Source organism: Canis lupus, chromosome 11, assembly GCF_011100685.1.
Source record: "Canis lupus familiaris isolate Mischka breed German Shepherd chromosome 11, alternate assembly UU_Cfam_GSD_1.0, whole genome shotgun sequence".
Classification (NCBI taxonomy): domain Eukaryota; kingdom Metazoa; phylum Chordata; class Mammalia; order Carnivora; family Canidae; genus Canis; species Canis lupus.
Genome location: NC_049232.1, coordinates 67,751,609 through 67,778,811, shown reverse-complemented (window position 1 = coordinate 67,778,811; position 27,203 = coordinate 67,751,609). Strand labels below are relative to the sequence as shown.

At 39.7% G+C, this 27,203-nt stretch overlaps 2 long non-coding RNA genes across 4 annotated transcripts in view; one reads left to right on the top strand and one right to left on the bottom strand.

Moving 5' to 3' along the window:
• The window catches only part of LOC111097885, a 33,064-nt gene that overhangs the window by 1,628 nt on the left and 4,233 nt on the right, over window positions 1–27,203 (top strand). The window contains exons 2-4 of one of the 3 annotated variants that reach the window (XR_005367174.1): window positions 2,163–2,228; window positions 16,119–16,256; window positions 21,483–21,600. This is a non-coding gene — a long non-coding RNA (uncharacterized LOC111097885). Of the gene's footprint in view, window positions 1–2,162; window positions 2,229–13,072; window positions 13,406–16,118; window positions 16,257–21,482; window positions 21,601–27,203 lie in introns of those variants that run through there. The other 2 variants (XR_005367176.1, XR_005367175.1) reach the window with 2 other exon arrangements.
• LOC102155306 lies at window positions 14,688–21,408 on the bottom strand. Its single transcript, XR_005367173.1, has 3 exons — window positions 21,273–21,408; window positions 20,654–20,806; window positions 14,688–14,988 (listed from the first exon to the last, which is right to left on the bottom strand). It is a non-coding gene; the product is annotated as an uncharacterized LOC102155306 (long non-coding RNA).

The window sequence follows — 27,203 nt, the reverse complement described above, 5'->3', positions numbered from 1 at the left end:
AGCCACGCTCTAGTTGAAAAAAGGGAAATGACAACTCAGTGTCCGCATGCAGCTCTTTGGCTGAGTTCTCCAGGACTGGGCAATCTCCCCTCACCCCCAACTGCTTGATAATAATATTCATTAGATTCTGGAGGAAAATAGCCAATAATGGATCCATAAACTCTACTACCTTTGCATTAGTTTTATTTGGTAAAAGGGAGATATTTGGAAATTGGGCCTTTAAGATTTTGTTTGCACCTTATTTGTGTATTTGTGTGTGGTCCATGTACGTTGTAAATGTGGGATATCCTCTCTAACCTTGGGTGTTATTGCTAAAGTTAGTTTGTAAAAGAGCTCTAGGTACTTGGTTTAAAGATGAGGCTTGCAAGAATTAGCCATTCTAAAACTGAAAGATAGAACTAACCCAAATGTTTTTCAAGTTCATGTAATTTAGAAAAATGTGCAAAGAACTTTGGTTTAATTAAAATGGACATGTCTTTGGATCTGTCAGCATTTTTTAAAGGATTTTATTTATTTGAGAGAGCGCGTGAGACAGTGAGAGAGCGCCCAGGAGCAGAGGGGAGTGGCAGAGGCAGAGACAGGGACAGAGGGAGAAGCAGGCTCCTCGCTGAACCTGATCCGGGAGCCCGAGGCGGGACTCGATCCGGAACTCCAGGATCACGCCCTGAGCCCAGGCAGCTCCTTAAAATAAATCTTTAAAAAAACTAAAAAAAAAAAATTTCATCTTTTTGGAATGAAATTTTAACTTCAGTAGTACACCAGTATAAGATGGGAATTTGGTTTTTCTCTGTTAAAATGATTGAGCTTTCTTAGCTCATTGGTCTAGTTGTAGTAAGAAACTGTAAACAAAGTCTTTCTTTATCTTTAATCTACCTGGGAAAATAGTTTCTGTGTGTTGTCTTTATCAGGTCTTGGATAAATTAAAGTTGAATCTTATGTTAAAAAAGCTAGGTTTTGCTAACAGTGATGCAACCCCTCTGAATTTGCCTTTAGAATCTCTTATTGCCTTCTTGGCTAAACAGATAATTAAGTTGGAAAGTTTTGTAAAGATCTGTAATCCTATTTAATCCTATGTGTTTTAAAACCTTCTGATAAGAGACACCTGGATGGCTCAGTGGTTGAGCATCTGCCTTCAGCTCAGGTCATGAACCCAGGGTTCTGGGATCAAGTCCTACCTCGGTCTCCTTGCAGGAAGCCTGCTTCTCCCTCTGCCTGTGTCTCTAATTAATAAGTAAATCTTAAAAAAAAAACAAACAAACAACTTTCTGTTAATTCTGACAAACTTCCCAAAATTCAGCTTCTAAAGGAAATCTTTTAAACCAGTTGGGCTTGTTTACTTGGTATGTCAAGTTACATGGGAAGGATTGTCAAATAAGTGATGATAAACCTTCTTACGTTATGTGGTGTGGGTGAATGGCTACAACTGCTCCAGAAATCATATAAAATCCCTAATATTTTGATATCCTGATAGTGTGATCACTTGTAATTTTAATTATTGAAATGTTGTGTGTCACAGAAATAACTAAATTTCCTGTCAACTGCGTTAAAATGAATTTTCATCAGATCTCCAACCATGGCCATTTCTGAGTCTCTTGTCATTTATTTACAGTCACTATTTTACTCTGGTGCTCCTGCAATTGTTTCAACTTCAAGGAGATTCATGGAAAATACTTTTGACACATACAGGTTTCTGATACCTTTAAGATCCCCAAATTAAGAATTTTCAGAATTAAAAAAAAGAATTTTCAGAATTAATGGGAAAATTGCATTCAAACAGAACAAGAATTAACATGGGGCTGAACGTATTGAGGCAAATGATATTGTTGCTTCTCTGGTATTTGTTTTTCCATATTAAGAAGTTATAGAAACCTGGAAAAAATTGCTTTGTAAACAAATATGAAACATTTGTCTTTTTCTCCCTGTCTGCTCTCAGATTTCAGAAACTCTCAGTGAATATTATTATATTTTCATGGCAGTGTATTTATTTGCATAAGTTAAGTAAGAATCTGTTCCTCTTATGACAGGATATACTTAGAAATATTGGTTATATTAACAGGGCTTTGGCTGGAATGTCCTATTTGAGGGAGACCTGCATAGACTCAAATATGACCAGACAACTTTAAGAAACTAAGGTTGACCTTATTTATTTATTTTTTTTTAAGGTTGACCTTATTTGGGAAAATTGGGAAAGCTGATCTTGCTTACAGGGTTCCCAGCAGCCTTACCAGGTGAGTTAATTTGGCTTCTTCCTGGCAGGTATAAGAACCTGAGAGAGGAATCGTCCAAATCTATAGATATTGCAAGTGAAGTCTGATGACAAGTATTTGGCTTGGCTTATTAGCCTGGAGAGGCTGTAAAAGTTCAATCTGAAATCCCTTATGAAAAATTCCAGCCAAGCAGGTTAAAAAAAAACAAACAAACCAAATCCATGTGGCCAATCACTATTCTCCCTACACTTAGAGAAATAAGCCAAGTTTGTTAGAACTGGACTTCTCCTTTTTTCTTTTTTCTTTTTAACCCAATCTTAATTTGGCTGCCCTTGGTGGATATGAGGGTGATTTTTAGAGAAATCATGTTTCAGTTGCATATCTTTTTGGATGTTAGACTATAGTTCTGATAAACTATATTGAGTTTGTTGTTTGCCTATGAACTTGGGCTGGATCCCGAATTCTTCTGGTTTCCTTAAATATCTGGCTATGACTCTACAAACTACGGTATCCAGACTTCTCCCATTTTGTTAACTTGGAATCTTTGAACTAAAACTCCTCTTTCCCCTGAAGCTCTGCAGAATGAAGCTTACAGAGACTCCAAAATCCTCTATAATGGCTTCAGTACCAGACCTAGATCTGAATATCATCCCAAATATTCCTCAAAAGAGCTACAAACTAAGGAGTAGGGATTTGGACTTCATACTGGCACTAAAGCTAGCTAAAAATATTACAGCTGTAAAATATTATAGCTGTAAAACTGTAAATATTACAAAGTATAATCCTTATCACAGAAAATCTTATGGAAGAAATAATTTGCCATATTCCCCCAAAGCCTCTATTATCGGTGAGATGCCACTCTTCAGTGGGTCCAGAAATATATTGTAGGTCATGATCGTCAGAGAACTACTCAAAAATAGTCCAACAATTGTGACATTTGTACTAAAAATCAGACTGGGTCTCTACCATTCTTCAAAGGTATACAATTTCAAACTGAAGCTCAAGACTGGTAGTTTCGTTTTGTTTTGTTTTTAGATTTTATTTTTTAAGTAATCTCTACATCCAACATGGAGCTTGAATTTACAACCCCAAGATCAAGAATTGCAGCCTCTGCCAACCAAGCCAGCCAGGGGCCCCAACTGGTGGGTAGATTTTAACTGCACGTTGATATTCCCCTCAGATGTGCCCTTACACTGCCTGAATCCTGGGGACTTGGTGTTTGTTATTAAAGATCTGGAAAAGCATCCTGCAGGACTAACTCCAGTCTCTGTGGACAGGATCTTATGAGGACCTATTGGCTACCCACTCCAGTGAAACTAAAGGGAATTAAGCTGGTTCCACAGAATCCGTAGGGAAGAGCTCAGCTTGGACTGGCAAGTCTCTGACAGACCTAAAGCTACTATTCAGGAGAGCTGGTCACAAGAGATTGAAGAATATTTCTGAATGAGTGCAGAAAGATGCCATTCTTCTGCCCTCAATCTTTGCCCCATCTCAGCAGGACATGACGAGACTGGTCACCATTTCACCATTTCAACTCCCTCGAGGAGGAGGAATGATCAAAAGACAGTGGGGATTGAAATCAGTCACCAAGGGATTAACAGGGCTAGGAGTTGTGGCAACCTTTGACCTAGACCTTATTTGGTTTGTCTTTAAATATCCCTAACTCCCCTCTTTCAGGGAGGTGGGTTGGAGGCTTTGTTCTCTGGACTCCTAGTTGGGCTGCCTCTAGAATAAACCTCTTCCTCGCTGTACACTTGATGTCTTGGATTGGCTTTGCTGCATGTAGGGCAAATGAACTTGGGTTCAATTACGAAAAAACTGTAAACTGTAATATTGGGATGTAAACAGCTTAAAACGTTGCTGCTTCATCACCGAAAAGGAACATAATTGCTTGGTGTTCAGTAAGACTGTGATGCTTTTCTTAGAATATCAAAGATGCGTCTCCCTTTTGTTGATGATTCTGAAGTTCTACCAATTGTATTTGGGATATAATTCAAGCTTTTCCCACAGATTAAAAATGTGGCATTTTTAAAATATAAGTTTTCCCTGAACATCTGCCCCAAACCTGTTATTTTGATATATTCCATGAAGATTTGGGTATTGCAAACTAAAAGACTGGGAGCATTCCAAAGGCTATGACTTTATTTCTGGTTTTCCCTCAAGGCACATAGTGGGCTCACTCTCTCCACTCACCCACCCACCCCTGTCCCACAGAAGTCTTTTTTTTTTTTTTTAATATTTATTTTAGAGCAAGCATGAGTGGGACGGGCAGAGGGAGAAGGCGAGAGAATCTCAAACAGACTCTGCACTAAGTGTGGAGCCCAATGTGAGGCTCAGTATTGTGACCCTCAGATCACAACCTGAGCCAAAAACAAGAGTGAGCCCTCTGACTGTGCCACCCAGGCACTCCTGCCCCCTCACATATCTTGGAGTTGGGTGTGACCATGTGGCTCGTTTGGCTAATAATGGAAGTAACGTGTGTCATTCTCTGGCAGGAGTTTTGAGAGCCAGCATGCATTTTATCTTCCTCTTCCTTTGCCATTTTGCCAGTATCCAATGGTTACCTGGTCCCAGAGGATGGTGACCCAAGGCACAAGGTCCCCAACTTGTGATGTGTGGTTTAGTTTGACAAAGAAATTTTTTTAAAGATTTTATTTATTCATGAGAGACACACAGAGAGGCAGAGACACAGGCAGAGGGAGAAGCAGGCTCCCTGTGGGGAGTCTGATACGGGACTTGATCCCAGGACCCCTGGGTCATGCCCTGGGCTGAAGGCAGGTGCTCAACCACTGAGCCACTCAGGTGCCCTGAGAAAGAAATCTTGGTGCTGAGATACTGGAATTTGAAGGTTGTCATGGAGTACATGGAGTTCATTTTGGACATTCAGGCTTTGGTAGGAAAGCAAAATTCCTTTAGGTTTTCAAGTATATTGCCATAGAGTTATACCTCATGTTCTCATGTATCTTATAATCTTATCTAATTATGTTATTAGATAGGTTGCCTTTCTTATTCTCATTTTTACTCCAATGTTGTCTGAATCAATGTACAATGAACAAATCTTTTTTTTTTCTTCCTCTTAAATTTTAAAAAGAAAGGAGGAGTTTTAGTCAAGCCTAAACAGCTTCCCAGAATACACAATCTTTACAAAGAGAAGGCTCCAGGGAAGGGACGTTTGGTATAGGGCTTTAGATCTTTTTTACGTAAAGAGTTACAAATCATCATGACAAAGCACATTCCAGAAAGTTACAGGATTTAGCTTATGTTTTTGGTATGCGCAAGGCTGTATGACTTCAATCTTATGGTTTTTCTTTTGTTTATTTTTTTGCTTAGAATAGTCCTTTTTGGTTAATATTATTATATTATTTTTTTAACCAAACAGATGTATAATGGGTGCTCAGGACAGAAATAGAGCCCTTGCTGTGGGGTTTTGCAGTCATTTTGACCTTGGTATAGTTTCCCTGGGAGCCCAGGAGTGAGGCCCACAAATGTTCAAAGGTGAAATTTTCCTTTGTAATTTCCCTCTTTTGATCAGTAATCTTCCCTCAGCACTGATGTCAACTTTGTTTTTATGTCCCTCAGTGCCAGGGTGACTTGATCATCTTTCTGGGATCCATTAAGCCCCTGTTGCTAGGTATGTTACTAAGTATGCTGGGTTTTTTTTTTTTTTTGCTTTTTTTTTGTTTTGTTTTTGTTTTTGTTTTTACCTAGGGTTCCTCTTTAGGGGGAAACTTATTGTAATATAAATGGTAGAAAGCTTAAAAGTGATATATGTTCTCTATTAAGTCCCGTTGATGAGCAAACATAATATGTATGCTTGGTGTAGGTTGTCTGTTTTTGCATTTGATGGGGCATTTGTAAAAGTTACATGGACAGTAAAATAATTCCAGTCCTCCTGAAGGAACCAGTGCAACATTGGAACAAATTTGAACAGATGAGTAAAACTCAAAGAATCCTTGACAAAAGGGCAAGGAAATTTATGATTATTCATGAGGAAAGATGGAGCATGCACACTGAGCAAACATATATAATATACATTTCCATGTTTACTTTTGGGGTGGAAATTTAACATCAGAAGAAGGCAACGATTCAGTCTCTGATGTCAGGAGATTATTTTAGGACAAGAAGGGGCTATGGGCATTCTCTGAAAGCTGGTATAATCTGGAAGGGGTCTTGGGCTCCTTATGTCGAGGAAGGAATGCAGGGTCTTGCTTATTCCCAGGCTGGAACCCAATCCATTGACCTTGAGTCCAGGCTTCTGCAGAGACAGCTAGAAGAGTTTGTTAGGGGCTCTGAAAAGATACAATAGTTAATTAGGGGGAAATCGTTTTTCAGAGAACCACCTTTAAATTTCCTGCCAGTTCTAACTTGATTAACTCTGTGGGTCACGATTTCAGTAACACCCCCCTCCCCCCATCACGGCACTGAGTTATGCTCATTCCTCAAGCTTGAGGAATTGAGATGATAACAATTCTGGCTATTCTTCATCTCCTTAGGTGAGGTAGGTTTTGGCTAAAGAGCAGTTTTTGTAAATCTTAGCTATAACATGCCTACATGCAGGGCTAAGCAGAAGTTTCTAATCTTGGGCCGCAGCAGCAAAGGAAATAGAAGGAACATGGAACCCAACATGCTAAGTTTTTTCCCATTATACTTCCCCATTTTCAATCCTTCATTCTATTTCTATGGAACATGGGTGGAGGTCAATCTTCTGTAACCGCTATAAGCTGATTTAGGGCACAGTAGGGGCTTTGGAATGGAAGGATTTGACAGGGTGTAGGATATAAGTTTTGGTCCCTTGTGCTATGGTGGGGGGGTTGTCAGAGGTGGTTCCTTATCTGAGAATTTGGATATTTTTCTTCACAGCTTGGCACTATAGGACATCGTTAACTTTATCCCCAAGTATATTCTAAGGAATAGCAGCAACAGTATGGTCAAGCCCAATTTTGCCATTTTCCCTAAAATTAATGTGATGCGGGTAGATATCTAAGAATAGATCAGTAGATTAGTCTCAGCCACCTTGAAAGGAAAAGGGGTGTGGTGGTCGAGGGTATGGGTTCTTATCTCCAAGGAGGAGTTAATATAGGTGCAGTAAGTGGTGTTAGCCATTGTGTAGACTCTGCCTTGTTTAGCAAGCAATCAGCTGATTACTAAGAGGCATTTCTATGGGAATAACACATATTAATCATTGGAGCAGATTATAAGCCCTGTGTCTGAGTCTCCAGAGCTGCAAGTGAGAAGGTCTCCGGATGTCAGGCACAAAGCATCCCCAGATGGAGTGGGAGCAGGCAGGGGCAACCTGATGGATTTTTCTGGTTTGGAGGTCAAAGGTCTCTGGTGATGCTTTTGAGTGGCCCTAGAGCAATAGGCACAGAGATTGTCTCTACATGAGCTAGTGTGGCAATTTGTCTGAAGTTTATCTCAAATTGTCCAGCTTCTGCTGGCAGAGCTTCAGGAAAAAGGTTTAGTTCTTTTGTAGTAGGTTTAGTTCTTAATGATTTTAAATGAGAGAATGGGAGAAGATTGGAATCCTCAGTTTGGAGAGTCTTAGCCAGATATTCAAAGGGACCAGAAGAATTCAGGATCCAGCCCAGTTTTGTAGGCAAACAAACACTAAAAGGCAGTTCATCAGAACTAGAATCTAACCTCCACAAAAGTATATTATTGAAATATAATCCTTCTCTCTAAAGTCACCTTCATTCCTGTCAAAGACAGCCAAATTAAGACTGATTTGTTTGAAAAACAAGTCCACTTGAATAAAGTTGGCCTAATTATTTCTTTTCTTTTCTTTTTTTTTTTATGATAGTCACACACAGAGAGAGAGAGAGAGAGAGAGAGGCAGAGACACAGGCAGAAGGAGAAGCAGACTCCATGCACCGGGAGCCCAACGTGGGACTCGATCCCGGGTCTCCAGGATCGCGCCCTGGGCCAAAGGCGGGCGCCAAACCGCTGCACCACCCAGGGATCCCAGCCTAATTATTTCTATAAGCACAACAAGAATAATGATTGACCATATAGGGTTTTTTCCTTTTTTTAAAAAATCTGCTTTGCTGGAACTCTTTATAGGTAATTTCAGATCGAGCCTTTAATTGTCCTTTTAATCAAGGACAGAAGATAATGCAAATAACTTGACATCAGATTTGTCTGTGGTACCTATAGATTTGGGTGGAGTCCTCTCTTCTTGAGGTGCCAAAACATCCTGAGGTTCTCACACCTGCCAGGAAGTGACCTTCCTTACCTACCCGGTAAGGCTCCCAGGAACCCTATAGGCAAGGTAGCAGGCTGGTATTTCCATGGAGCTTCATTGGCTCCATAAAGTCAACCGTAGTTCCTTAAAGCTGTCTGATTACATCTGAGTCTACATATGTTTCTCAAGGTGACTTTCCAGTCAAAGCCTTGGTAATAGAACCAGTGTTTCCAATGGTGTCCTATTACAAGGAGAACAAATTTTCATTGAACTTAGGTAAATAATATATAATTGTCACAAAAGAAAGACTACTCACTGAGAGTTTCTGAACTCTGAAGGGGTCAGGTAGGGAGAAAAGATAAATATTTCTTTATAAAGAAATGGTTTGTTTTTTGGATTTTTTTTTTTTACAAAAGAATGTTTTATCAAATTTCTGTAAGTTGTAGATATCTGAAGAGAAAAAAATCTCCTTTAAATCTGGAAGAACAAACATTAGAGAACCAGCAATGTTTCAAATGAGTCTGAAAACATATAATTATTTTCCTTAATTCACTTAGTTCCATGTTAGTCTATTTGAATGAAATTTCCCCATTAGTTCCAGAAATTCTTACCCAGTTTCATTTTATGATCTGAAGGGAATCATAAATGCATCTTTGTTGAAAATCTTGTTCATAAATCTCTTGAAGTTGAAATATATTTTGCAAGAGCATCAGAATAATGACTATAAATGACAAAAGACTCCAAAATGGACATGGTTGAAAATCTGAGAGTTCATTATAATGCAGTTGACAAGGAAATTTGGTTATTTTTGTGACCTACTACATTTCAATTAGAATTACATGTGGCGGTATTATATCAGGACATATTAAAACTTGAGGAATTCTATATAATTTCTGGAAGTTACAGCATTAACCCACACACTATAACCTGAGGTTTATATCATTTGTTTGCCAATGCTTCCCTTGTAACTTAATACACCAAACTAAGCCTAATTAGTCCAAAACTCTTTATTTGGGGATTTTAATTTCTGGGAAGTCTGTTAAAAATATGTCCTTTTAACAGAGAAAAACCAAATTCCAATCTTATATGAGTGTACTTTTAAACTTCCCTTACTGCAGTCTTAACCGGTCCTGACCATGCATAAAATTCTTTTTCAAAGATTCCCCTTCACAAACTTTCTACAACTTTCTTTTTCATTTAGACTTTGCCCTAAGTTCTCCCTCTCTAAACAACCAGTCTCATTTCAGGACAAAATTACTTTTCTTTTCCCTCAGTGAAAATGTATTCTCATTGCTTATACCTTTCTCATGTATCTGCTACATACAGAGTTGCTTCTTTATCATTTCCAGCAGTCTCCATTACACTCATGTAGAATTTTAACTCTTAGGGGTGCCTGGGTGGCTCAGTGGTTGAGCCTTTGGCTCAAGTCATAATCCTGGGGTCCTGGGATGGAGTCCCTCATCAGGCTCCCTGCAGGGGGCCTGCTTCTCCCTTCTGCCTGTGTCTCTGCCTCTCTCTGTGTGTCTCATGAATAAATAAATAAAATATTTTTTTAAAAAAAGAATTTTAACTCTTAGAAACCTCAGTCTCCAGTGAAAACTAAGTAGTAACCAACTATGAACTATTACACCCTAACTCTTTAGATTTGCAAATTTATGAGTATATTCCATAATTTTAAAGATAGGGTTTTTTTTTCAATAAAGTATAAGACATGCTTATTAGCAGATGCAAGTATCGTTAGAGTCTCTGTAATAAGACATAAGCAGACAAACCTATGCTTAGTGATTAATGTTTCAGTATTTTATCTTATTTAGAAAAAGACTTAGATACCCAATGGCTTTAACCCAAAGATTTTGGAAGCTATTTAAAAATTTATCTGTAAACTTTTTTGTTTAAACTATTTGCTCTTAACAATTACCCATGAAAACTTCATGAGAGACAAAATCGACTCATTTTAAGCCAAATTGCAACACATGTAACATAAATTTAATAAATCCAGGCAGAACAAAGGCTGGTTATATCAGATGTTGATAACTCCAAGAATGTGTCTATTTTAATCAAACCAACCTTGAATTAGCTTTCATATGGAATATGTTGCACCTGTGTCCATGAAAAGGCAGTTTATTCCCCGCTGGTCAATCTGTGGGGGAAACCTGAAGTGGGCAGTTTAAGTCCAGGAGAGCCAGGGGCAAATTCAGAGTTTGGACTAACATTCCTCCATCTCTGTCTCCTGTCTATTCCTCCTGCAAAAACAGATGGGCTTTTTTGTTGTTTTCTTTTTCGGGTGGCTTTTCAGCCCTCTGAAAAGTGGAGGAGCAGGTAATGGGTTGGGCATCCATTCAGGTGTTGTGCTTGTTGTGGGGGCCGAGGCTGGGGAGTAGGGAGAAGGGAGAGGTTTAGGATTTCTAGTGAGCATCTGCCTGTTTTCCTCATTATTCTATCAGGAAGAGGGTCAGGTGTCTTAGTTTTACCCATCCTTCTCTCTTTGGACCACTACTTGGGTCCCTTCCCATGAGGCATCTTTTTTTTTTTAATAATAAATTTATTTTTTATTGGTGTTCAATTTGCCAACATACAGAATAACACCCAGTTATAGAGTAACATAAAAGTCTGAATGTGAGGACTTTCATCCCAGATCATGTGAACTTGAAAAACATTTGAATTTTTAGCTTTCCGAGTTTTAGAATGCCTAATTTTTAGAAGCACTTGCCTTTAAACCGATTAAATAGAGCTCCTTTACAAATTAGTTTTAGCAATACCACCTGAAGGTAGAGAAAATATCTCCATAACGCCTATGGACACATACACACAAATATGCAAACAAAACTTAGCCTTTGTTTCACTCATATTTGTAGAGAGATTATTAAAGACTCTAATTTCCAAATATCCCCTTTTAATTAAAACAAATCTAACCACAGAATAGCCTTATAATTTATGGATTCATTTATTTTCCACTTTCCAATCAGAACATGGCCAAATTCACTCAAAGACACCAAAAGCTGAAGCAATAAACCAACTAGATGAGGCCCAGAGTACCTGCATGATTATCAGCTCCTCCGAGAAAGCCAGAGGGCTTCACCAATTGAACCAAATGGCTTCCTAGTTTCTGGTTACTTAGTCTTATAGCTGGCTTTCTCTAATTGTTTGCATGAGAAAACTAATTCAGATATATCCAAAAAAACAAAAACAAAAACAAAAACAAAAAAACAAAACAAAACAGAACAACAACAAAAAAAACCCAGTTGGGCCCTCTGAGACTCAGATTATCTTTAAATCTTCCCATAAAAGTAAACACTTGCAAGTATAGGCTCCATATATATCGTACATATAACCCGCTGGAGTTTTCTGTGGATGGTTATTGGTTTTGGGGGGGCTGTTTAACTTTTTTTAAAAACTTTTTTTTGAGAGAGATAGAACATGAACAGGAGATCCAGAAAGAGAGAGAGAGAGAGAGAGAGAGAATCCCAAGCAGACAGGGGCACTGAGCATGGAGCCCCACTCTGGGCTTGATCTCATGACACTGTGATTACGACCTAAGCTGAAATCAAGAGTCGGACACTTAACTTACGCCCCATGGAGGGCTGTTTAGCTTTTGAATCATGGTTCCTCATTCCTTTTAGGTTCAATTTTATTTTTAGAATAAGGTTTGAAAAAGATCTAAGGATATAAGTGTGGCAGATCAAGAAGGTCTGGCTTACAAGGGTCTCTTCCAAACTGCTGTTATAGACCTCACTGGGAGAAACTGAGTGTAAGACCATTGAAGGAACTCCGAGCACTGGGTGATCAATCCTGCGTGTGTCCCTGCATGAGCCAAGTGCTAATTACCTTATGAGATGAGAAACTCTTATGGGACCACTACACATCTTGGGAATAGCCTCAGACACTTCTGCTAGGCTTTCAGTCACCTGAAAGCTTCATTTGGCCAGAAGGAGCAAGTGTCTCTTCTCTTTGGAGCCGAATGGCTCAGTCTTCTATTTCTAGCTAAAAATTTACTCAGGCCTTATATTATATCAATTAGTATAATGCCAAATTAAAACAACCAACCCCTCAATCAACTCCAACCCCTCTAGGTTATTCCCACCTAGGCAATATTACTGGTAACCCTCAACAACTCAAATAAAAGGACTGTCAACTCAAATTGAGGAGATCTGGAGATCAGGAGAACTCACCAGGTATACCTGTGAGGCACTGAGAAGTTGGAGGGGCATCAAGGGGGCCTGACTGCTGAGTTCCAGACGACCCCAGGTGCTCTCAGGCAGGTGGCCCTGAGATCCTGTGGACTATGCCAAGAAATGTTGATGCAAAATGAACAAATCTTTTTTAAAATTTTTAAAGAGAAAGGAAAAGAGTTTTATTTGAGCCCAAGATAGGATGGCTGCCCAGGATACACAATCCTCACAAAGAAGAGAATGCTCCAGGGAAAGGACACTTGGTGGAGGGTTATACATGCTTTTTACACGAAGAGTCACAAAGGATCACGACCAAGAACATTCCAGAAAGTTACAGGCTTTAACTTCTGTTTTTAGTAATATGCAAGCCCGTATGGTTTTAATCTTACAGGAACAGGGAGGTTTTTGTTTTGTTTTGTGTTAGTGTAGAACACTCCTTTGGTTATTTTTAACGAAGCAGATGTACAGTATGTCCTCAGGGAAGAAATAGAGTCCTTGCCTTGAGGTTTTGCAGACTCATCTTGACCTTGGTAAAAAGGTATAGCTTCCCTGGGAGCCCTGAGGGAGAGCCCATCAATGCTAAACGGTGAAATTTTCTTTTATCAGACCTTACCAGGGATTGATATACTTTACCGGCCTTTTTAAAGAACCAGTTTCTTGTTCTGCTCAACTTTTTCTAGTCTGTTATTTTCAAATTTTATATGAAGGGAAAGGTCAAGCATGGCAGTTAATGTCATGAACTCAGAACCAGACGGCCTAGGTTTGAATTCCTCATCAAAGTCTACGAGTGTGACCTTGAACAAGTTTTTTTTATCCTCTCCAGGCTCCTTTCCTCATTTGTCAAATAGGTAAGTAAGTACCTACCTCAGCTGGTTTTTGTAAGGATTACTGCGTGTAAAACAGTGCCCAATGCTTGTATATGTTCAATGGTATTATTTTTGTTCTTCCCCAAATATTGAAATTAACATTTGGTTCACTATAATGTTTCTTTTTGGTCCTGAAAATATAAAAGACACTTAAACCTAACCTATGCTCTCCAATTTGTGTCACGTTATGGGTTGGTGTTTTTTTTTTTTTGTATAAAATTCCATTTTTGTAGATTACTTTTACTTACATTAAATATCTGGATCAAATGGGAAGTCAAGATAAACTCAATTAGTAACTTTTCTTCTGTTTCCAATCGATCAGAAAAGAATCTTGAAGTTTTAGTAGCCCAATGTCCTGTTTCACATACTCCACAAGATGCATGTCCTGTGTACTTTACTACAGTGCTGTTATATTGCTGCAAGTTTTATTTTTGCCCCTTGATAATACCTATTTTCAGCAATCATGCTAAAATTTTCATTTGTGTTTTGGCGGGGTTTTTTTGTTGTTGTTTTTTGTTTTGTTTTGCTTTTACAGGTGACTAAGTGTAGGTTCACTGCAGTATTTCCTAAAATGCAAGTAATTATAAAACTCCTTGAATTGCAGCGCCCTCTCCTTGTGCTGCCCTCTGGGGGGCAGGCCGGCAGTCAGCCCAGATGCTGACCTGCCCTCCGCCGTCACTCTGCCAGAAAGGTAGCGGTGCTCTGCTGCCAGCTGTAAGGTGTGCCTTGGTGAGATGTAGGTGCGCGGGCGTATGGGGTCCTCTTCTCTTCTGCCCAGGGGAGAGGTCATTTTGGAGTGATGGCTGTCCCTACTGGGGCTGCTTGCAGGATGTGTTGGTGCAGGAGCTACTTTGGAGGGACCCCTACAGCGTGGGGTGAGGTGGGTTGGGTTGGATGATGGGGCCCATCCTCAGGAGAAAGTGAGAGTGGGGTACGTGGTGTCAACTGTTTGCAGTGGTTCCCACAGGTGTCAGCTTATCTAGCCTGGCAGTGGGGGTGGGTGGGAAAAATGGTCCCCACCAGCTCTTTTAGCCTTAAGGAGGTCTCCCAGCCCCACCAGTGTTAGATTAGCAAAGCTCCTTCCCCTATACACCAGATGCTCTTTAAACTGCTGCATTGCTCTGTCTCTGCTGGATTATTCTGGCTCTTTAAAGGGGAAGACTCGGTTTCCTCTTGCCCTCTGGTTCTCCCAGAGCTAAGCCTGTAAACCTAATGAGGCTGTCCACCTGATGTACAACAAGGAAAGAAAAATGGACACTAAGTGTTTACAGTGAAGATAGGCTTTTTATTGGTGCGGCACCACCCAGGAGGATGGGAAGTTAAAGCTCAAAGTCCCAAACTCCACCCCCTGGCTTACAAACAGGAGGCTTTTAAAGGGTGAAAATTCAAAATAGGGGTCTCAAGGGCTGGAGTCAGGCTGATTCTTTTCTTGATCATCTTGTCCCTTCTGGCAATTTCAGTCCCATCTGGCTTTGGTGTGGTTGGAGTCAGGTGGTCATTCGGCTCCAGGGGCCTGGTACCATACGACATTCTCAGCCGACTGCAGGAGTGAGGTCCCCTCCAACCTACAATGGCAGAAGTTCTATATCCTGTGACTAAGCTGCAAAGCTTTTTCTTGTAAACACAGCACATCACAGTTCTTAGGCAGAACAGCATCCCACAGCCTATTTGGGAGGCAACTTTATTACTATTAAAGCCCTAAAATGGCCTCAGGAAGTAAGGGCTACTGACTTTGGTCACAGGCAGCTAGGAGCCCTAGGTCTGCATTGTGGGGTCCACATGGGGTTTGCATCCTGGTTTCGTTACCCAGCCCCTTGTCTGATCATTCCTCAGTAGGGAGGGGTAAGGGCTAAGGACCAGTCTAGCTCCTTTCTGTTGAAGAGGGGCGAAGGTCGGGATTGACGGAAAGAGATGGTTTTGCTCCTAACGGTAAGCCCATGTGGGGTCTGGCCTAACTTCAGTGCTTATTCCTGCTTTCTCCGAATTTCATGAGTAGGTAAACCACAAAAAGAGTAGCCAAGATAAGCTAATTTTGTTTGATTCCCAGAGTACTGATGGAATTCCTCAAGGAATCTAAGACAACTAGAACACCAGCCCCCTTTTGCTCCAGGGACCTCAGCACTAATTTGTTGCAGCAAATGGCTTGTTCTCTACTCTTGTCTTGGGGGTGGGGGGCGGGGCACGGGGCGTGTATCCATTTCAGCTGAAGAGTTAATGTACATGCAGCAGGAAGAGTTAATTATCTTGCATAGGCCTTGTTCTGCCAAAATAGAACCCAAGGCCATTCTATTGTCCAGTGCTACCCAGGCCAAGGAGTCCAGTGGTTTTTGTTGAGCTGCTACTGAGCAATTCCATTGGCCAGAGTCCCTAAGGTGATAAAAAGATTTTTTTTTTTGATCATGTGTTCATGGGCCCTTATTCCCCACCAGGGTAAAAATGTTCTCCCAAAGGATTATCAAAATTTATCCTCTTAACTAGACAAGTGATCCCCATCTGGTATAGATTCCCTTGTAGTTCAATAAGTTTAGTCACCAGACTCTTAGTTTCACTGGATCTGAAAGAAAGGTAACCAAATTCCCTAATAAGCAGATCCCTCTTATTTTTCAATTCTTAAGAGCTTAATAAGCCCAGGCTTTGGTTAGAAGTGATAGAAAGCACCTATATTCTGACCAAGATTTTTTTTTTTCCCCCTCAGACAACATGACAGATCAACATTATTCCCTCACGGCCAGAGTTTAATTGTTCTGGACTCTACTATAAGAAGAGTGTTTCCTTTCTCATGAACCAGTCTGGAGAATAAGTCAGCATTTCCTGTCAGGAGGCGGTCCCGTAGGTGAGCTCTCAAAGTTAGGCCTGCATAGTACATGCAGTCAGGTAATAAGAGGCATTTCTATGGAAACCAAATACATGCGAATGGTTGGACCAGATTATAAATCCAGTGTCTGAGTTTCAAGTGCTGACAGCGAGAAGAGCTCTAGATGTCAGGCTTGCTGCATCTTCAGATGGAATGAGGGCAGATGGTGGTCCTCTGAGAGTGTGGATGCACCTGGTGGTCTGAGTGGCCCCAACAGCAACAGGCCCGAAGACTGTCCAAACATGGGCTGTTGTGGCAAGCTCTCTGAAGTTTACCTGAAACAGTCCAGTTTCAGTTTGCAGTGTTTCAGGGAAAAGAGCAGGGTTAGTCCAAGTAAAAGAATGGGAGAAAATGAGAAGCTGTAGTTTGGAGAGTCACAATCAAATGCTCAAGGAAACCAGAAGAATTCAGGATCCCACCCCAGGTTTATAGGCACACCTTCAAAGGCAATCAGAATTAGGATTTAACATCCACAAAGATAGGTTATTAAAATAGGATTTATAAAGTTACCCTCATTTGCTAAGATAGCCAAATGAAGACTAATTTGTCGGCACAATAAGTCCAGTTTTAACAAATTTGGCCTAATTAAGTTGCAGTAGGAATAATGAATCGACCATATAAGCTTTTAAAAAAAAATTTTTTTTATTCATGAGAGCCACAGAGAGAGAGACAGACAGACAGACAGAGAGAGAGAGAGAGAGAGAGAGAGAGAGAGAGGGGCAGAGACACAGAGGAAGAAGCAGGCTCCATGCTGGGAGCCTGATGTGGGACTCGATCCTGGGACTCCAGGATCACGCCCTGGGCCAAAGGCAGGTGCTAAAACCACTGGGCCACCCAGGGATCCCCGACTATATAAGCTTTTTAAAGTCTGCTTTGCTGGAACTTTTTGCAAGGAATTTTGGACTGAATTTTTAATAGCCTCTCAAGAGCAGAGGCCAAGCCAAATACTTGCCCCTCAGCTTTTACCTATAATCTCTATAGATCAGGGTTATTTTGTCTCTTCTCAAGGTCTCCTAAGTATCCTGAGGGTTCTGAGCCTGAGGAAAGGACTTTTTATTCACATGGTTAGACTCCCAGGAGCCCTATAAGCAAGGTGGCAGGCTGATATTTACTTCCAAGGAGCTTCATTGGTTCCATAAAGCTGTCTGGTCACATCTGAGTCTATGCCTGTCTCTCTCAAAGATGACCTTCCAGTCAAAGCCTTGGTAAAATAACCGATGTTTCCAATGGTGTCCTGTTGTGAGAACAGATTCTTATTGAATTTGTGCAAATAACCAATTGCCCTGAAAGAACACTCAGTGAGAGTTTTCCAATTCTGGAGGGGTCAGGTAGGGAGAAAGATTTCATATTTGTTTACAAAGGATTATTTTACTAAATTTGTGAAGACCTAGAGAGCTTGAGAAAAAGCTTCCTTAAATCTAGAAGAGCAAACAATAGAAAGAGTAAGGTTTTAAACAAGAGTCCTAAAACCTATCATCTTCCTCAACTTGTTCAGCTCCATGCTCATTCTTGTTCTGTTTAAATGCAGTTTTCCCAGTAGTTCTGGAAATTCTTAGTTTTAGGATCTTAAAAGGTATCAGAAACCTGTATGTGTCAAAAGTCCTTTCCAGGAATCTCCTTGAAGCTGAAACATAGTCGTGAGAGGATCAGAGTAAAACAGTGACTATACAGAAGGCTCAGCTGGTCATGGTTCAAGCACCAGGGAGGGTTCAAAATGCAGTTGACAAGGAAATGTGGTTATTTCTGTGACCTAAGGCACTTCAATTAGAATTACAGCTGAGGATCTTAGACCAAGACCTGTCAAAACTTTAGGGATTTTATATAATTTCTGGAACAGTTCTAGCATTCACCATATAACCTAACCTAAGAAGGTTTATTATCGCTTATTTGACAATGCCTCCCATGGAATTTGACATACCAAATAAGCCTAATTACTTAAGACTTCATTCCAAAGTTGAATTTTGAGAAGTTTGTCAAATTTAAGATTCAATTTAAGTAATCCAAGACCTATAAAGACAAAACATAGGAACTTTTTCTGAGCACTTAAAAACCTTTGTTGATAAGAACTTTATTGTTTTAACAGAATAACCAAATTCTAGTTTTCTAACTATTGTAGAAATAGAATGAATTAAAATTCATTCAGTTCAATCTTCTGGATAACTCAATGCTTTTCTAAAGCCTGCCTTTTCCAAAAACTTTCCATAACTTTTTTACATTTAGATTTTGTCCTAAATATCTTTAACCAGTATCCTTTTAAGACAAAATTACCCTTCCCTTAAGAAAAGTATATTTCCATTCCTCATACCTTTCTTTCCAACGCTACATCTTACTTCTTTGCATACAGAGTTGCTTCCCTTATTTCCAGGAATCCTGATTATATTTGTCAGGATTCTGAATTCTTAGCAACTTTAGTTTCTAGCGAAAATTTACTAAGAATTATGAACTATTATATTAGAATTTAGATTATGAAACACACTTGCCAATTCCTAGAAACGTGTTTTTTATAGTATCTTAATAAAGCACAAATAGGTTTACTAACAGACCCAAATATCTTAGTTTCCCTGTAATAGGAAACCAAAAACAGATAAATTTATATTTAGTAGTTGACTCAGTATTGATTAAAAAATGCTAGAGTTTCAATGAATTTAACCTGGTTTATCACTAGCAAAAATGTAGTTTTAGCTTGTAAAATCTTCGGTAGCTATCTGAAAATTTTTTCCTTATTTACATCTACTTATTTTACTTGCTTGTAACTATGTTTAGATGATCCACAAGATGTTTACATTGGTTTTTCTTCTCAAGATATATATTTTTAAAAAATCAGAGAAAGACAATTCTATGATCTCACTCATGTGGAGTTTAAGTAGTAAAATAGAGGATCATAAGGAAAGGGAGGGAAAAATAAAATCAAAGACAAACCATAAGAGAGTCTTAATCACAGGAAACAAACAGGGTTGCTGGAGGGGAAGAGGGTGGGGGGATGGGGTAGCTGGGTGATGGGCATTAAGGAGGGCATGTGATGTCATGAGCATTGGATATTCTCTAAGACTGATAAATCACTAATCTCTACCTCTGAAACTGACATACTGGATTAACTTATTTCACTTCAGCAAGCATAAGTAGAATAAGTTTGAATTTTAAGGCTGATGATTCTAAAGACACGTGCATTTTAATTAAACCAATGTTGAATTAGCTTTAATATCGAATATTTCTCCAGATCACATGGACCTAAAAATGAGCTTTTATCTTTGAGTTATGGAATGCTCAATTCTTACATACACTTGCCTTTAAACCAATTAACAGAGCTCTTTTATGAATTTTGGTAATACCCTCTGGAAGTAGAGAAAAATCTCATAACATACATGGATATACACAAACCAGATAAAAACAGACAAAACTTAGCTTTTGTTTCACTAATACTTGTGGAGAGGAGATTAAAGTCCCAGTTTCCAGATACCTGATCCCAAAAAGGGGGCAGAGGAGGAGGTAACAGGTTTTTTAGTATCTCCATACTATTGAAATAAGTTTTACATTTTTTTTTCTGAGCTGGCTTATTTTAATACTTTTTAGGAGCATAAGAGATAAGGAATGAAGTCTTGCCATTTGCAAATACGTGGATGGAACTAGTGGGTATTATGCTAAGTGAAATAAGTCAAAGACCTATCATCTCACTCATATGTGGAATTTAAGAAACGAAACAGATGTATACAGGGGACGGGAGGGAAATAGGAGATGAAAATAGAGGGAGGCAAACTATAAAAGACACTCAACTCTAGGAAACAAGCTGAGGGGTGAAGGGGAGGTGAGTGGGGAGATGGGGTAACTGGGTGATGGACATTAAGGAGGGTACTTGATGGAATAAGCCATGGGTGTTCTATGCAACTGATGAATTACTAAATTCTACCCCTGAAACTAATACGGTACATGTTAACTAAATTGAATTCAATGGGGAATTAAAAGACCGAACATAGAAAAGAAAAATGAGATAAAATATCCCCTTTTATAAAACAAATCTAACAGTAAGATGGTATTATAATTTATGGATTTTTCTGGCCAGTGTTCCCCTGATTCTAGATCACACTGTGGCAATGCTGTGTTGTAAGATAATTTTTCCTTTTCATGGGTTCATAGCTAGATGTAGCCCAGTCTTGTGGTGTGCAATTCAAAGGACTATAAGGAAAAAAAAAAAAAGGACTATAAGGGACAATGGAATGAGTTCCCCATTTTTTAACAGGTGACAAAACAAAATTGGAAGCCAGAGCAACCTCTCAAAAGGCTAGTCTCTTACACAATCAGAAGTTCCCGCAAACCAAATAAACCCTGAAGGGGTTTATGACAAAGGGAAAGTTTATGTCTTCACAGAGGAGGTTACTTACCAGAAGAGGTCTTCCTGGACAAAAGCAGCCTAGTGCCTTGTTTCTTCCACAGCAAACCAGAAGCACCACAGATCATGGACACCAGTCAAGGGTGAATGCCTCAGCTTTGCCTCTGAAGCAATTGGGTCTGCATTTCAGCATTTTGCCCTAGGTCTGGAGCCAACAAACCATGAGTGGAAGTGCCTAATAGGGACAAAATCCCTTTGTGGTTGCCAAATGTGTAACGAAACCAGAGTTTTTCCCACCTGTTGCACAGCCAGCCAATAAAAACTGACAAAGAGCTTTTGCAGTGACGAAAAACAGGCTGTTTATTGGGGTGATGCCACCGAGGAAAATGGGGAGTTACTGCTCAAAATCCCAAACTCCCTATGGCTTACAAGCAGGATTTTTAAGTTTTTGGAGAGAGAGAAAGAATGAATCTTAAGCAGGCTTGACACCCAGGGTGGAACCTAGCTTGAGACTCCGTTTCACCACCCTGAGATCATGATCTGAGCTGAAATCAAGAGTCAGACACTTAACCAACAGCGTCCCAGGTGCCCCACAGCAGGGTTTTTAAAGGGCGAAAAGTCAGGGTAAGGATCTCAGGGTCTTGGATCATGCCGATTAGGGATTAGGATACCTGTAATACTTCTTTTCTTGATCATCTTGTCCCTTCTGGTAACATCTGGGCTTTGGTGTGACTGTAGAGAGGTGATTGTTTGGTCTCAGGGCCCTGGCACTGCAAAACGTTCTCAGCAGGTTACATTAGTGATGTCATCTCTAGAGCACAGATGGAAGTTCTAGTTCTGTGACTACTGCTAAGCTGCAAATTGTTTTTCCCCCCTCACAGACATGGCACATTATGTGGATCTCCGGTAGAATGGCATCCCACAGACTCTTCCGAAGGCAACTTTATTTCCTGAGGCAATTTTCCAGTTTTAACAGTAGCTAAGGGCTATGTGACTCTGGTAAGGGGGAGCTAAGAACCATAGGTCTGAAACGTGGGAGGTTGTGGGGGCTTACACCACCCAGTTTTAAGCCTGCAGATTTTTTAAGTACCTGAAATTATGCCCTGCTGCTTGTAGAAACTCTGAAGTTAAGCCCCATGGGTCTGCAAAGCCCAATGTTAGAACACCTCTTCCTAGTGCAGCCCCCCCACACACACCCAAGATGCTGGGTTGGGGACTGGTCCTCTTGTTTCTCTAGCTGTCCCTCTTCCACTTGTGGTTATTCTTGCCAGGGGTTTGGTTCCTAAGTGCATCTCTACACCTCCCAGCCTTTTCACTGGAGCTTCTCCTCTCTACTATTATGCTGGAAAGTCTGTTCTGCGTGTCTTCTGGTGGTTTTCAGAGTTCGTTTCACTGATGTAGCTGTTACCTGGGTGTGTCCATGGGATGGGGTGAGCTCAGGATCCTCCTACTCCAGGGTAGAGAGAACTAGGAGAATCCAAGCATAACCCTAAAGAAAGCCATCAAATCACAAAGAGAGCAAGAAAAGTAACAGAACCACAAAAACAATCATAAAATGGGGGCGCCTAGGTGACTCAGTCAGCTAAGTGACTGACTCTTGGTTTTGGTTCAGGTCATGACTTTGGGGTCCTGAGAGAGAGCCCCACATTGGGCTCCATGCTCAGCAGGGAGTTTGCTTGAGGATTCTCCCCCCCCACCCTCCCTTTTTTCCCCTCCTGCTGCTCATAGGCACACACACACACACACACACACACACACACACACACACACAGGAAGAAAAAAAAAATCAATCTTAAGTAATAAAGAGGGAATAAATACACATCAAAAATTACTTTAGAGCATTTAGTCAATTTACATTTAAAGACATAGGATGTGCAGCACCCAGGTGACACAATCAATTAAGCATCTAACTCTGGATTTCTGCTCAGGTCCTGATCCCAGGGCCATGATCTCCAGCCCTGAGTTGGACTCTGTGCTCAGTGCAGAGTTTGCTTGAGATTCTCTCTCCCTCTTCCCCTCCCCGCTGCCCACTCTCTCGAAAATAGATAATACATAGGGTGACTGAATGGAAAAAAAGCAAGACCCATCTACATGATGCCTATATGAGACTTACTTCAGACCTTAAGACACATGCAGGTTGAAAGAAAAGGGATGTAAAAGCATTTACAAAGCAAAAGGAAGAAGAATGGTGGAGTAGCAATATTTATATTAGACAAAATGGACTTTAAAAAACAAAGACCATAACAATAGACCAAGAAGGATACTACATAATGATAAAGGGAACAATCCAACAAGACAAAAGGTTATAAATAACTATGCACCCAGTATGGGAACACTAAATACATAAAGAAACTATTAACAAAGAAATTCACAGTAGTAGAGGACTTTAACCCCCCACTTATGTCTACAGACAGATCATCCAGACAGAAAGTTAACAAGACAGTGGCTTTGAATGACATCAGATAGATCTGACATTCAGAATATTCCATCCAAAAAACAGTGGAATACACATCCAAGTGCACATGGAACATTCTCCAGAATAGAACACAGGTTAGGCCACAAAATAAGTCTTAATAAATTCAAGATTGAAATCCTATCATGTATACTTTCCAGTTAGAATGCTATGAAACTAGAAGTCAATCACAAGACAAAAAAATCTGGAAAGAACACAAATACACAAATGGGCTGAAACACCTGCAACTAGGCAATGAAGAAGTTTATAGCAATACAAGCCTACCTTAAGCAACAAAAACAAAAACAAAAACTCAAAACAATCTAACTATACATCTAAAGGAGCTAGAAAAATACCAAAGCCCAAAGTCAGTAAAAGGAAGAAAATAATAGAGATCAGAGCAGAAAGACTTTAAAAAAAATGAAACTGGGAGCTTGTTGAGAAAAAATTGACAAATCTTTAGCCAGACTCCTTAAGAGGACTCAGTCAGAAATAGAGGAAAAGTAACTGACAAATAGAGAATTCTAAGAATATTATGAAAAATCATGGTCAATAAAATGGAAAACCTAGAAATTCCTAGAAATATAACCTTCCAAAACTGTATCAGGAAGAAATAGGAAATTTGAACAGGCCAATGATTGGCAATGAAATTGAATAACCAAATCTCAGAAGTCCAGGACCAGATGTCTTCACAGGTGAATTCTACCAAATATTTGAGGAGTTAATATCTATTTTCAAAATACTAAAGAAAAAAAGAGGAAAGAAGGCTTCCAAATACATCATAAGAGGCCAGCATTACCCTGATACCAAAACCAGATAAAGATACTTCAAAAAAAAAGAGAGAGCGAGAGAGAGAGAGAGAGAACACTATAGACCTATAGCTCTGATAAACAGATGTAAAAATCTTCAACAAAGTATTAGCAAACCAAATCCAATAATTTTAAGTCATTCACCACAATCAAGTGGGATTTATTCCAGGGATTTCTTTCACTCCATGCAAGAGTGGTTCACAGCTTGCAAATCAACATTATATAGCACATTAACAAGAGAAAGAATAAAAACCATAGTCACCTCATTAGATATAGAAGAAGCATTTGACAAAATTCAACATCCCATTCATGATAAAAATTCTCAAAGTAGGTTTAGAGGGAACATACCTCAACATAATATAGGACATACATGAAAAACCCATAGCTAAACATCATACTCAATGGGGATAAACAGAGCTTTTCCTTTAGGATCAGGAGCAAGGCAAGGATATCTATTCTTACTTTTATTCAACATAGTACTCAAAGTCCTAGTCACAGCTATTAGACAAGAAATAGAAATAAAAGGCATCCAAGTTGGCAAGGAAGAAGTAAAACTTTCACTATTTGCAGGTGACATGATACTATATAAAATCCAAACTCCACCAAAAAAACTATTAGAACTGAAGTGAATTCAATAAAGTTGCAGGATACAAAATATGTAGAAATCTGTTGCATCTCTGTGCATTAATAGTGAACAGAAATTAAGGCAATTCCATTTATAATTCACCAAAAATACCTAAAAACAAACTTGACCAAGAAGGTAAAAGCCCTGTACTCCAAAAACTATAAAACACTGATCAGAGAAATTGAAGAGAACACAAATGAAAATATATGCCATGCTCATGGATCAGAAGAACCAAAATTGTTAAGATGTCCCTACTACCCAAAGCAATCTACAGAGTTAATGCAATCTCTATCAAAATACCAACATTTTTCATAGAACTAGAATCAGTTATACTATGGAACCACAAAAGACCCATGTAGTCAAAGCTGGAGATATCACAATTATAGATTTTAAGGTATGCTACAAAGCTGTAGTCATCAAAACAGTATGGTATTGACACAAAAAATACCTACATCCCTGGATCAGAATAGAAAACCCAGAAACATAGAAATAAACCCACCCTTCTTTTTATTTATTTATTTATGATAGTCACAGAGAGAGAGAGAGAGAGAGAGAGAGAGAGAGAGGCGCAGAGACACAGGCAGAAGGAGATGCAGGCTCCATGCACTGGGAGCCCGATGTGGGATTTTATCCCGGGTCTCCAGGATCATGCCCTGAGCCAAAGGCAGGCGCCAAACCGCTGTGCCACCCAGGGATCCCAAACCCACCCTTCTATCGTCAAAATAGGAAAAGAAGGCAAGAATGTACTCCAGAGAAAAGATAGTCTCTTCAACAAATGATGCTGGGAAAACTGGACAGCTACATGCAAAAGAAACTAGACCATTTGTTACACCGTACAGAGATAAACTCAAAATGGATTAAAGACCTATTGTGAGACCTAAATCCATAAAACTCCTAGGAGAAAACAGTAATTTGACATCAGCAGTAGAAACATTTTTCTAGGTAGGTCTCTACAGGCAAGCAAAAGGAAAGCAAAATTAAGCCATCGGAACTACACCAAAATAAATTTTTGCATAGCAAAGAAAACCAACAAAATAAGGCAACTTACTGAGTGGAAGAAGGTTCCTGCAAATGATGTATCCAATTAGGGATTAATATATAAAATATATGAAGAATTTGTACAATTCAGCACCAAACTAGAGATTTTAAAAATGGGCAGAGGACCGGATTAGACATTTCTCTGAAAACATACAGATAGCCAAGAAACTTGAAAAGACATTCAACGCCACTCACTAATCATCAGGAAAATGCAAATCAAAACCACAGTGAGCTGTCGCAGCCATCAGAATGGCTAGAATCAAAACTTTCAGGAACAAGTATTGGCAAGGATGTGCAGAAAAAGGAACCCTTGTGTGCTGCTGGTGGGAATATAAGTTGGTGCAGCCACTGTGGAAAATTATGTGAAGTTTCTTAAAAAAAAAAAAAAAAAACCTAATAGTATTATCATATGATACAGTAATGCTACTACTGGGTATTTACCTAAAGAAAACAAAAATGCTATTTCAAAAAGATCTGCACCCCTACGTTTATTGCAGCAGTAGTTACACGATAGTCAAGATATGGAAGCAGCCCAAGTGTCCACCCACAGTTGGATGGATAAAGGTGTGGTACACACATACAATGGAATATTATTTAGAAAAAAAGTGAATCTTGCTATCTGCAACAACATGGATGGACCTAGAAGGTATAAGGCTAAGTGAAATAAGTCAGAGAAACAAATACCATAGGATTCCACTCATGGGAATTTGAAGAATCAAATAGCAAAGAGGGAGGAAGAAAACCAGACTTAAATGTAGAAAACTGATGGTGACCAGAGGGGAGGCTGGGAGGGGACAGGAAATAGGTGAAATAGATAGAGGAGATTAAGAAAATTATTAAAGCATTAACAAGACAAACAGCTTTTAAATATTTCAACCTTCCTTAAGGACAAGTTTGTCCAATAGCATGCATTGCCCCACCTGTGTTTCTTTCATTTCTTTGCCTTTCATTAAATCACTCTAGAGAGTCACAATTGTGCTTTCTAATTTTTTAAATACTTATTTTAGAGGGGAAGGGGCAGAGGGCGAGTGTCTCAAGCCGGCTTCAGGCCCTAGCAGAGCCGACGTGGGGCTTGATCTCATCACCCTGAGATCATGCCCTGAGCTGAAATGAAGCGGTAGACACGTAACCAACTGTGCCACCCAGGCGCCCCACACAGCTGTGCTTTTTAATTCATGCTGACAGCACATTTAGACGTAGAACTCATCTGGCTCCCATTTCAGACTGTAGTCTTTTGTTTTTTTTTTTTTTGCTTTTTTAAGTGTTAATTTGGTCTTTGGTTGGTCTGATCACATTGTTCTTTTCCTATCAAATTAGAAGTTCGACAGTTTTTCAATTCTAGAAGGCGTTATTGTTCAACACAATCTCAATTGCTCTTTCCTGCATTTGCTGTCCTAGAACTTGAATAATCCTCTACAAAGTACAAGGAGCTATTCGGAAGAGATTGACTATTACATACATGCTGAACTTCATTCAAATGGAATTCCGGGGGCGGGGGGGGGGGGGGAGAAAAACCCCATTTTGTTCATGTCAATCCAGTCTATCACATGCAGTATGAAGTCCTCCTGAACACCAAGAATGTGATACACATGATATGCACTAATATTTGTAGAATAAAAGTACATAGTTGAGAACCATGCTGTTATCAGAAAGGGCAGGTACAAACAGGAAAAAAAAA